The following is a 12635-nucleotide window of genomic DNA, read 5'->3' on the forward strand; positions in this document are numbered from 1 at the left end:
TATGTGTAAAAACAGAGAAAGAGATTCATTTCGAGGTTGGAAAAGATGGTGAACCTGGCTCTCTGATTCAGCTCAATTCTTGAACTTCTAGGAAAGAAATATGTTGTCAGAAAATTTGGAAAGGGACTTCCCTGGTGGCGCAGTGGTTGGGAGGCTGCCTGCCAATGCAGGGGACACGGGTTCGAGCCCTGGTCCAGGAAGATCCCACATGCTGCGGGGCAACTAAGCCCATGCACCACAACTACTGAGCCTGCGCTCTAGAGCCCGCAAGCCACAACTACTGAAGCCCACGTGCCACAATTACTGAAGTCCACACACCTAGAGCCCATGCTCCGCAGCAAGAGAAGCCACCACGATGAGAAGCCCGCGCACCGCAAGGAAGAGTAGCCCCCGCTCGCCGCAACTAGAGAAAGCCCACGCGCAGTAATGAATACCCAACAGAGTCAAGATAAATAAATAAATAAATAAAATAAATTTTTTAAAAATTTGGAAAAAAACCTCTGAACGACACTAATATAGGTGGTGTCAAGAGAAACAAAAGGGACTAATGAGCATCCTAAGACTTTATATAGAGGAAAGGTTTTATTTAGGGAAAAGCATAGAGATAAATATAAATAAATAAAGCTTTAGACACTTATGGGAAAATGAAGCATACAGGTGGGTCTTAATAAATTACAGATAATCCCCAGAAAGATTTTTTTAAGTGTATAACTTTTACATAAGTAGAAATAAAAAGGAAGCAGAGTAAAATACTGGCAATATCAGGAAAGAGAATTAAGTCCTAAAATAACAATATTTAACGTAAATGTTTTCTAAAAATCCATCAATATATTTTCTACAAGAGACACTTATGTAAAACAAAATGCAAGAAAGGATAAAAATGAAGAGATTGAAAAAAGATGTCAGGCAAATATGGATTGAAAGAAAGCAAGGGTAGCTATTAAATAAGACAAAATATATTTTTTTAAATTAAAAGCATCATACTAAACAAAGAAGAATGTTGTATAAAGGTTAATGGGAAAATATATCAAGAAAATGTAACAATTATGAACACAGATCTAATATAGTCTAAAAATACACAGAACATATGGCAAAATAGTGAGAATACATAAATCAACCATTGCAGTTATTTTTAAAAGTTGAGGTAAAACACACATTTAGTAAAGTCTGTGAATACACCCACTTAACCCCACCCCAATGAAAATATATATTTCTAGCACCCCAGAAGTCTCCCTCAGGGCCCTTTCTACAAAATTAACTTCTGTCAGCATAGTTCATTTGCCCATTCTTGAACTTCATATAAATGGAATCATTCAGTATGAAATCTCTGTTATCTGTCATTTTAATTCATTATTATGTCTGTGATATTTATGTTTTTACATGTACCAATAGCTCATTCTTTTATAAATTGCTACATAATATACCACTGTGTGAATATACCACAATCTATCCATTTCTTACTGAAAAGCATTTGGGTCGTTTCCAGGTTTCATCTCTATACATTATTGTATGCATCTTTTGGTAAACATATGCACTTATTATTCTTGGGTAAATACCTAAGAGTGGGATTACCAAGTCAGTGCAGTGTGTAATTTTAAAACATACCGCCCTGCTTTCAAATCTCTTCCCCCCTGCAGTGTATGAGAGTTCCCGTTGTCTCACTTCTTTGTCAGCACTTGGTATTGTTAGTCTTTTGAATTTAAGCCAGTCAAGTGGGTGTGCAGTGGCACCTCATCATGGTTTTGACTTTCATTTTCCTGATGATTAATGATATAAGCACTTTGTTAATAGCTTATTGGCCACTGGTTATCCTCTTCTGTGAAGAACCCATCAAGTCTTTTGTTCTCTTTTAAATCGGCTTGTCTTTTATCGATTTGTAGTTCTTTATATATTCTAGATACTAGTCCCTTGTCAGATGCATGTATTGCAAATATCTTCTCCCAGTCTGTGACTTGTCTTTTTACTCTAATTGAGGGGGTCTTTTGATAAATAGTAGTTCTCAGTTTCAATGAAATCCAATGTCTCAATCTTTTCTTTTAATGTTTTCTTTTGTCCTTCCCCAGAGGGTAAAAAAGGGATATATTTTTTTTCTCCTAAAAGCTTTACTGTTTTACCTTTTACATTTAATTTTATGATCCATTTCAAAATACATTTTTTTGTGTGTTTCAAATACATTTTGTGCATAATCTGCAGTCAAGGCCAAGATGCATTTATTTTGCATCTGGTATCTTTTATTAAGAAGACCATCCTTTCCCCCACTGAATTGCAATGGTGCCTTTGTAGTAAATCAGGTGACTGTATATATATGAGTCTATTTCTGGACTCTGTTTCTTTTCCATTTTACCCTGTGAGCAGAAGCTGTAACTGGATTGTGAGGCCAGAGACAATGTCATTTCCCAAGATGCTATTTTTAGGTGGAGACATGAATGCTTTTGCTTTGGTAGAGTTCTTTTGATTCTTTTCCCTGACTTACTTTCCATCTCTTTATAAGGACAAAGATGGCAGAGAGCTGCAGGCCATGCAGTGGCAGTGGTGATCCAGACATTTTTTTACTATAAATTCTATTACATCTACTTTTTCTAATAGAAAAAATAATACAAAATTTAATATGTCCCTTAACCCAATATCCAGAAAACAAAGTGAAATTACATGAACGCCTAAGGAGCCTTTATTCTGCATTGCTCATAATTCATTTTCTATATTCCTGGTTGTATATATGGATACCTACTAGAAATGTTCCACAAATGTTTTGAGATCTCAGAGAAATAACAGCTAGTGCTATAACCTGGGATTTTAACTTTTCCTATTTTTTATGAGTAAAAAAAAATTACATCAATTTGTCTTTAATCTTGGCATTTATTTTAATTATTATAGATATTCATGCTCTGTTTGCACTGCAAATTATAAATTATCTTTTAATTAGAAAAGCACATTTTTAGCTCTTGCTTGTGACGGCAACATCAGCTACAAGAAGAAATATTTGTGTATATTTTGGCTGTGATATTTTTAAGAAATAAAATTCCACATATTCTTCATAACTAAAAAAAACACCTCCTGATGTAAGTATTGATCACAGTTTCTCTGATGCACCCAGTGGGACTAGCTTACCAAGTTCAATTCTCTACCAGTACTTGGTCACTGAACACTTAACACCTTGTGAAAATGTCTAAGTCCATCTCAGAACGCACCTGGTTCCCGTAAACATAGGTTCAGCAGTATGTGCGGCTTTAATGGTGAAATTATGGATTTCTTGTGTCCTCCTCTCCCTGCATTTACTCGGGAAGACTCCTTGGAGCAAAGCAGCTCATCCTATTATAAGAGGATCACTAAGCAGTTAATAGTCAACACACTGCTTGTCGGACAAACCCTATCCTTACACGGTCCGCTTGTGCTCTTATATTAACGTACAGAGCTTGCTCCCAGAAAGGATCACAGCCACCACTCATCACTTTCTGTAACATCCAACTTCGTTATTATGGGAAACTTGAATATAGAGGTTCCCCAAACACTGAAAAAAATACACAAGAAAATATTGAGCAAAGTAATTGTAATAAATTGATAGTCTGAATGTCAGTCATCTCCCATTTCGCAACTGCACCCTCCTAAGTAATGCTGCAAGTGAAGTAGAAGGCATCTGGCTTTGGTCCTTCTAACCCCAATCAAACTTTGAATTTCGCTGTTGCCTGAATAGCAGAATCATTTTGACGTCAGGCATTTATTTAATGGAAACTTTCTGAACTTCATTATAATCATAAACTTTTAGCGACAAGCTCTGTAATTTTTTAACGAAATAGAAATAATACGGCAGTGAGCGCTCAGCAGGTATTTTGCTATGTCAGAAGTGTTGGAACTATCAAGATTTTTGTGAATAATTTGTGTATTTCCAATTTAAGTTTGCTTATTCTAATGGACACTGCAGAGAACACACGCAGGCACCCCTAGAACTTGAGTAAAATTAGAAAAGTTTAGAGAAAAAAATGCATTAGTCATCTGGAAAAACAGTCCTAGAGGCTGTGGATGTGTGGCTTCCAACAAGAGAAAGACTTCATCTATTAGTACAGATCTTCCCCGACTTACATTGGGTTTACATCCTGATAAACCCAGCGTTAAGTCGAAAATATTTCAAGCGGAAAAGGCATTGAATACACTTAACCTCCTGGACATCGTAGCTCGGCCTCACCTCCCTCAGATGCGCTCAGAACACTCTCATTAGCCTACAGCTGGGCAAAATCACCTCACACAGAGCCTGTTTTAGACTAAGGTGCTGCCTATCTCATGCGATTTCCTGAACACTGTACTGAAAGCAAAAAACAGAACGGCTGCCAGTGCATCAGTGGATCACCCTGGAGACCTCGTGGTGACAGGAGCTGCTGCTGCCCTGCCCAGCATCCACAAGGGGACCCACCACACCTCGCGGCCCAGGAGAAGATCAAACTCCAGAAGTCGAGGCACCGTTTCTACTCAATGCACATCGCTTTCACATGGTAGTCGAAAAGTTAAGCTGAACCATCGTGTATCCTATGTTCCCTTGGCAACTATGTCACTCACCACAAATCAGCATGGTTTTGCTTTATACCAGAACCACAACCCCTGTGACATAAAGGTCGGCCTTTATACATAATCATGGAAAAACTGGTACCACTGATTCATAAATATATATCTATGTGTATGTATATGTATATATATATATATATTTAGGAAACAGTTTTGCGTAAAGATATTTAGAAGACAGAGCAGCACTGACATGCTTATAGAAGGAAACTGACAATTCAAAGGGAATAAGAAGACAGTGTTTATGCTTTGAAAGTGGAGAAACTTTTTTGACGTTCCAGTTATATCCACGAGCCTCTACCCACTAGGAGTTATCATTTAGTTCATGCTGTGACGTCTCAGCTACCTCAGCTGAGAATACCATGATTACTGATAACAGTAAATAGCCAGTCAGTTTTTCAAGAAATCAAAACTTCATGGTAGGAAAAGCCTCTCCAACGTCTTAAGGAGTACACAATGGTTCGTATTATCACTGGTTAATATAGAAATGCTTTGGGAAGTATCAGGTACCAAAGTTGAAAGGTGGCCTCTGTCTAGCACTCTGGATTGCCATGGAAATATCAGGATCAGAGTGATGCGAGAGAATTCCTGTAGAGTGTAGAATTTTTGAATGTTCTTACTTATTACATAATGATACTGTTATTTGTAAGGCATCTCAAAATATTTTAAATTATGCACTATTGCTTTTAGTGCTAATTGGTAAGAAGAGCCCTCTGGTAAGATTTCCAGAGCTTAAATGGCCATCGTCATAGTTGAAAAAGTTGCTCATTCATGCTCCCTTGTATTCTTCAATGCTACATGCTAAATCTGAGTTAACATTCATGAAAATGTTTTGTTTTTTTGTTTGTGGTACGCGGGCCTCTCACTGTTGTGGCGTCTCCCGCTGCGGAGCACAGGCTCCGGACGCGCAGGCGCAGCGGCCACGGCTCACGGGCCCAGCCGCTCTGCGGCACGTGGGATCTTCCCGGACCGGGGCACGAACCCGCGTCCCCTGCATCGGCAGGCAGACTCCCAACCACTGCACCACCAGGGAAGCCCCAAAATGTTACTTTTTAAAAAGGACCTTATTCAGTACATGGTGGCATGAAAACATAGGGAAAAGTATGCATTTTGACTAGACCATGTGCAACCTGTTTTAAAAGTAGTACCACCTACAGAGACAGTGACATCTCCAGAAACCATACTTCTCAAACAGGTAGGATGAAGAGAAAAGCTTGTGTATGTGACTGTGACTGAAACTGCCGAGAATTCAGGCATCGTATATGCTTCTGAGGTTAGGCTTTACACTTCTGTAGGATTTAAGAACTCATTCTTTAAGAAGCCTGAGCTGGTTAAGCACACACCCACTGGCCAAGCAGAATTCCACAGAGATTACAAGTGACACTGACGTTAATTATTCACTAAGTAACATTACTACTGTGACCTGTGCGGGAATTGGTCGGTGGCCTTTCTAAATCAGTCTAAGAAGTATCACAGCATCAATTCAGAATTAGGCTGTCAGAGAAGCATCTGTGCTATTAGGGTCCACAAAACTGGAGAGATCCTTCTGAAGCGACACATAACGCTTGGAGAAATAGGCCCTGAAAAGCCACTGAAAGTGTTGGAATTTCCTAAATTGCCATTAAAGTCTAGTGACAGTGAAGATGGAGCATTCCTGCCTGGTGCCCTGCCCTGAAGGAAAGAGGTAACGTCTGTTAAAGTGGTTTGATGGCCCAGCATTTTCGTGCGGCACAGAGCCTGGACAGAAGTGTCCCTATGTCACACACACACACACACACGCACACACACGCACTGCTTTCACTACAAGGGTATGCAGAGGACTGATGGTCCATTTTGTCACATGGAGGCTTGAGGCTTGTTTCCGCTAACACTGGGAGTGATGCTGCTACTAAGCCTCATCTATCTTCAGGTGAGAAGGAAACATCAGGTGGAGTTCAACCTCAGTGGTGTCTGAGACACCTAAGAAGTATGTAAACCAAATAGCTTACAGCTGACAGTATGTCTCATTACCACTATGTTAGGAATTGTTTGAATTTCCATCTTACCCTTAAAGATTATAAATTATACAAAGTGTTTTTCAAAATCGGCCAAAGATGGCTTGTTTATATTCTAAGAGTATGACTAACATAAAAGCCATCAATTAATGGACATTAATAACATTTTAAACTGCTTCCCAGTCATCACTAGTAAGTGTTTAAGCAAAAGGGTAAATTTATGAAAATTAGATTTTAAAGCAAAAAGTATTGGGGACTTCCCGGGTGATCCAGTGGTTAAGACTTCGCCTTCCAGTGCAGGGGGTGTGGGTTCAATCCCTGGTTGGGGAGCTAAGATCCCACATGCCTCGCGGCCAGAAAACCAAAACACAAAAGAGAAGCGATACTGTAACAAATTCAATAAAGACTTTAAAAATGGTCCACATCAAAAAAAAATCTTAAAAAACAAAACAGTATTGGGCTTCCCTGGTGGTGCAGTGGTTGAGAGTCCGCCTGCCGATGCGGGGGACGCGGGTTCGTGCCCCGGTCCGGGAGGATCCCGCGTGCCGCGGAGCGGCTGGGCCCGTGGGCCATGGCCGCTGGGCCTGCGCGTCCGGAGCCTGTGCCCCGCAGCGGGAGGGGCCACGACAGTGGGAGGCCCACGTACCACAAAAAAAAAAAAAAAAAAAAAAAAAAAAACAGTATTCAGTTTTGTGGCTTTAGGCATCATTAAATCACATGCTTTTAAAAAAAAACCTTCAAGGACATTTATAACTAATATTAAAGGTCAATAGCTACTCCTATACTTTGAGCTGGCTCAGTCACTCAGTGTGATCAAAAGGCTGCGGTAGAAGTGACATAATTTGACTTCCAAGCCTCCAACTTTGTTGCCCCCTCTTTTAGGAATACTGCAGCCCTGCAGCTGTTTAGAAACCAGGGCACTTTGACAGGACACATAAGGAACCAAGGCATCCCCGGTGACCCTAACTCAGTTCCAGCCAACTGAGCGATGTCGGCCAGCCTGAAGTGAATTGACAGATGATTGTCAAGCAAATGAACGACACTTTAAGCCACTGCTCACTGAATGAGCAGTTACAGTATACTTGACACAGAAACTGGTACCCAAAACCCAGAACACCTGGCGCTGCCTGACAAGCGTGGGAGAACAGGGAACTAACTGTCCGTGAAAGTTGGAAAAGCAAAACTGCTACTGGAAGCTGGAAAGATGGTGACTTACATCTTTAAGTAGCAAAATGACTGGCAAAGCTAGAAAATGTGTGTTTTTGGCTAAGAAACTTTCTAAGAAATGTTCAAAGTGTCCACTGGTTTCCTTCAGCTCTGTATGAGGCATGGGAAGAGGCACATGAAACAGAGAAGAAACTTTTCATTTGCAAGAAGAGTTCAGCAAAAATATAGAAGACGCAGGACCCGTAAGGTTGGGTCCACTCTCTCCAGAGCTGAAGATTCTCAAAGTAAGAAATGGTTCCTGAATCATGATCATATCAAGACAGTAACTGCTATGCCTTTTATTCAGACTTCAGGGTTACGTCAGCATCTAGAAAATCCTCTCAGCTAGACAAAGGAGTTCTTAAGCATCTTAACAGCTTTCTCCTAGAGCACACTCCACTGTTCCACAGAGGTCTGTGTGAGTCACGATTTAGCTCTTAAAGGACATTCAGGGAACTCCAAACAGTTTTATAGGAAACCCACAGCATTTTTAAGGGAGTTGTACTTTGATAAACATATATGCACAAAGACATTTTAAAAATGAACAAGACCTCTTGGCCCCCAACTTTGAGTACACAGGAAGGAGGATATAAACGATCCACTTTAGAGCACTTATGATAAATGCATAGTCTTAATTTCTAGCAAACACATATCTTTCGGTCTGTTTTTGCTCTCTCAGGCCAATGCCTGAAAGAAATGGAATTCATGTAAACTACTCCAACCATCGGAATAAACTGAGCCATAAACCCAGGGTTTGGGGGCTTTCCTCTCTCTCCCTCAACTGGAAGAACATTATGCTAAGTCAGGAGTGATCAATGTGATTCTCACCGAGCTCCTAATTCTGAGACATTGGCCAAGTCACTAATCACTCCAAACCTGTTTTCTTGTCTTGAAAAGGATCAATCCAATAGTGACGTCACAAAAGATGGTGGATTAGTATACAGAGAATGTGTCCCTCCACTTAAGATGCAAAAATCCTCAACAAAATTCTAGGAACTGAATTCAACAGGTTAAAAGGATTACACAAAATGACTGCCCGGTGGGGTGGGGAGGTCTAGTCCAGAATGCAAGCATGACTCAACATATGAAAATCAACATAACACATAACATTAATAGAAGGAAGGACAAGAAAAACACATGGCCATCTCAATTAATACAGAATAAACATTTGACGAACTTCAACACCGCTTTGTGATTAAAAACATCCAACAAACCAGAAACTGAAGGGAACTTCCTCAACATGAAAGCCACAAGTGAAAAACCTACCACAGTGAGTAGCATACATAATGGCAAGAGACTGAAAGCTTTCCCTCTAAGATAGGAACACAAAGATTCTCATTTTCACTGCTGCTTTTTTCAACACAGTATTGGAAGTTCTAGCCAGAGCAATCAGGCAAGAAAAAGAAATAAAAGGCATCCAAATTGGAAGGGAAGGAGAACAATTTCTGTTTGCAGATAATCTGATAATTAAGGAAGCAATTCCACTTACAAAATCCAAAAGAATAAAATACTTAAAAATAAATTTAACTAAAAAAGGACTGCACACCAAAGGCTACAAAATGTTTCTAAAATATAGAGGATATAAATAAATGAAAAGACATCATGTATTTATGAACTGAAAGACAATATACTAAGATTGTCAATACAGGGACTTCCCTGGTGGCGCAGCGGTTAAGAATCCACCTGCCAATGCAGGGGATGTGGGTTCAAGCCCTGGTCCGGAAAGATCCCACATGCTGCAAGGCAACTAAGCCCGTGTGCCACAGCTACTGAGCCTGCGTGCCACAACTACTGAGCCTGTGCTCCAGAGCCCGTGAGCCACAACTGTGGAGCCCACATGCCACAACTACTGAAGCCCACGCACCTAGAGCCCGTGTTCCGCAACAAGCCACCGCAATGAGAAGCCCGTACACCGCAACGAAGAGTAGCCCCCGCTCGCCGCAACTAGAGAAAGCCCACGTACAGCCACAAAGACCCAACACAGCCAAAAACAAATTAATTTTAAAAAAAAGATTGGCAGTACTTCCGTAAAGTAACCTACAGATTTGATGCAATCCTTAACAAAATTCCAAGTCATTCTTCCAAAATGGAAAAACCTATTCAAAAATTCATATGCAGGGAATTCCCTGGTTGTCCAGTGGTTAGGATTCCATGCTTCTACTGCAAGGGATATAGGTTCGATCCCTGGTCAGGGAACTAGGATTCTGCATGCCTCATGGAGTGGCAAAAAAAAAAATCATATGGAAGCTCAATGTACCCTAAAGAGTCAAACAATGTTCAAAGAGGATCAAAGTTGGAGGACTCATAATTCCAGATTTTAAAACTTATGACAAAGTTTACTATAAAACTCAATATAGTAAAGACTGCAGTACTCATGTAAGGACACACACACACACACACACCAATGAATCAGAATTGAGAGTCCAGCAATAAGCCCAGACGTCAATGTTCAAATGATTTTCGATAACAATTCAATTGGAGGAAAAAATATTTCTTCAGGTGGTACTGGGATTACTGGATATCCACATACAAAAGAATGAAGTTGGACGCCTACCTCACACCAAATACACAAGTCAATTTAAAATGAATCAAAAATGTAAATATGAGTTAATACCACAAAACTCTTAGATATGACATCAAAAGCATAGGCAAAACAAAATTAAATTGGACTTTATCAAGATTATAAACTTCTGCACATCAAAGGAGATTATCAAGAAATTGACAAGATGACTTACAGAATGGGAGAAAATATTTGTAAATCATATGAGCCTAGTATCCAGAATATATAAAAAACTCTACGACTCAACAACAGAAAGACAACTGAAAAAAATGGGCAAAGTGCTTGAACTGGTATTTCTCCAACAAAGATATACAAATGCCCCACAAGCACATAAAACACCTACTTAGGATGGCTACTAAAAAAAGTCATGATAATATAAATGCTAACGAACCAACTAGAAAGTAATACACAGTGCAGGAAAGATAGAAGCAGAAAAGGTTCTTGCGAAGTAACTAAATCTTCGTATCACATGAGAAAGTAAACTGATAATATAAATTGATTTATCGAGAAATACCAGTATAGTCATATAGTCTGGCACATAAAAAAAATGGCCAAACAAGCAAAATTACTTCCATGTGGCAAAACTGGGAAATAGGACAGGGGTTTAAGGGCATATTAATTTTTTTGAAAGCACGTACATGTTTTATACCATGATAATTTTTTTAAATAAATAAAAATGAAAGTTTGTATAATTTTCACTCATTCTGTTCTTAGGATATCCAGGTACTTTTGCAAAAGTAAAACTACCCGTGTAATTCATGTACGCTTAAAGTTTACTTGCAGTTAAATGTGACTTAATCTTTCATTCTCATAATAAAGAAAGCTACATTTCTATTCGAGTTTGAATAGTGAATTTACAGATTCTGATAAAGAAATCTTTTTTTCTTTTTTTTCGGTACGCGGGGCTCTCACCTCTGTGGCCTCTCCCGTTGCGGAGCACAGGCTCCAGACGCACAGGCTCAGCGGCCACGGCTCACGGGCCCAGCCGCTCTGCGGCACGTGGGATCTTCCCGGACCGGGCACGAACCTGTGTCCCCTGCATCGGCAGGTGGACTCTCAACCACTGCGTCACCAGGGAAGCCCCAAGAAATCTTTATAATAGCTAATGTTTATTCAGTACTTAACCTGTTTATCTGAAATTGTTCAAAGCCCTTTATAATTTTCAAAATAACCCTACGAGGTAGGTCTTATTATTATACCATTTTATACATGAGAAAACTGAGGTTCAGAGTTTATGCAACTTGGCCAAAATTAAAGTTAGATCTGGGACTGAAGCATGGACATTCTGATGCCAAGGCTCACCTCAGCAGTGCAATGGTAAGAACTCAACCAGGCTTCCTTTTTCTTCCTTTTAACTAAGAAAACTGAATTTTCCTTTTGTTTGCTTTGTGAAGGTTTACCTGACCACTGATAGCATGGATATGAAACGGGATATAAGAAAAGCTCTAAGCAACAGAAGCCAGAGAGCGACACTCTGAGACGTCACACGTCAGCCCACAGCCCCACAGCACAACGACCGCGTGAAATCTCAAGTCAAACAGGCCCCCGGCAGATTCCTTCAGACCAACCACAGCTGCTTAGCAGGACCACTCGGTATATAAAGTTCTTTAGTGCTCTGATATTCTCTGCATGAAGATGTAATGGAAGGACTGAATAGAAACATGTGAAATCATTTGTTCATTTATTCATTAATATGTTGTCAAATTCAGTTTTCTATACACTACGGTGCTTATTCCGTTTTCTGTACTATTAGACATACATATTTTAAAAAATATTGAACTTATTTTTACGAAGAAATTAAATATTTTCTGGAAAAAAGAATCACTTTATTATTGTTCTCTAGCAACAAACCTGAAACAAGTCTCAACCAACTCAACTACTCATTTAAATACCCCTGCTCCGCGGCCACTTAGCTAAAGATGGGCTTCACACAACTCTATCCTACGTAACACTGTTTTACTGTTACATAGCATAGTTAAAGAACATTTTTGTAATAAGCATGTTTCTCTTTTGATATGATACAGAACAAGTTTTTCACACTTCCCAGCAATCACTCAAATATATTAAAAATGTATCCTTCTTTAAAAGGCACACACACTTACAGGTTCAAATCTTTATTGTTTTAAAATTCTACATGTCCTTTACAATACAACGTTTTGTTATATTTAAATGACCTCTAAATGGTTAATGTACAATGAGTATGTTTTTTCTGAAACTGAACCAGGAATTACGACTTCATCAATGATTATTCTACACAGAATAACAAAGTGTCGGGAAGGTCTGTGCGCTGCTCGAGAAACCACCACTAGCACACTCCTCCCTGT

This window comes from Kogia breviceps, chromosome 17 (genome assembly GCF_026419965.1).
Source record: "Kogia breviceps isolate mKogBre1 chromosome 17, mKogBre1 haplotype 1, whole genome shotgun sequence".
Classification (NCBI taxonomy): domain Eukaryota; kingdom Metazoa; phylum Chordata; class Mammalia; order Artiodactyla; family Physeteridae; genus Kogia; species Kogia breviceps.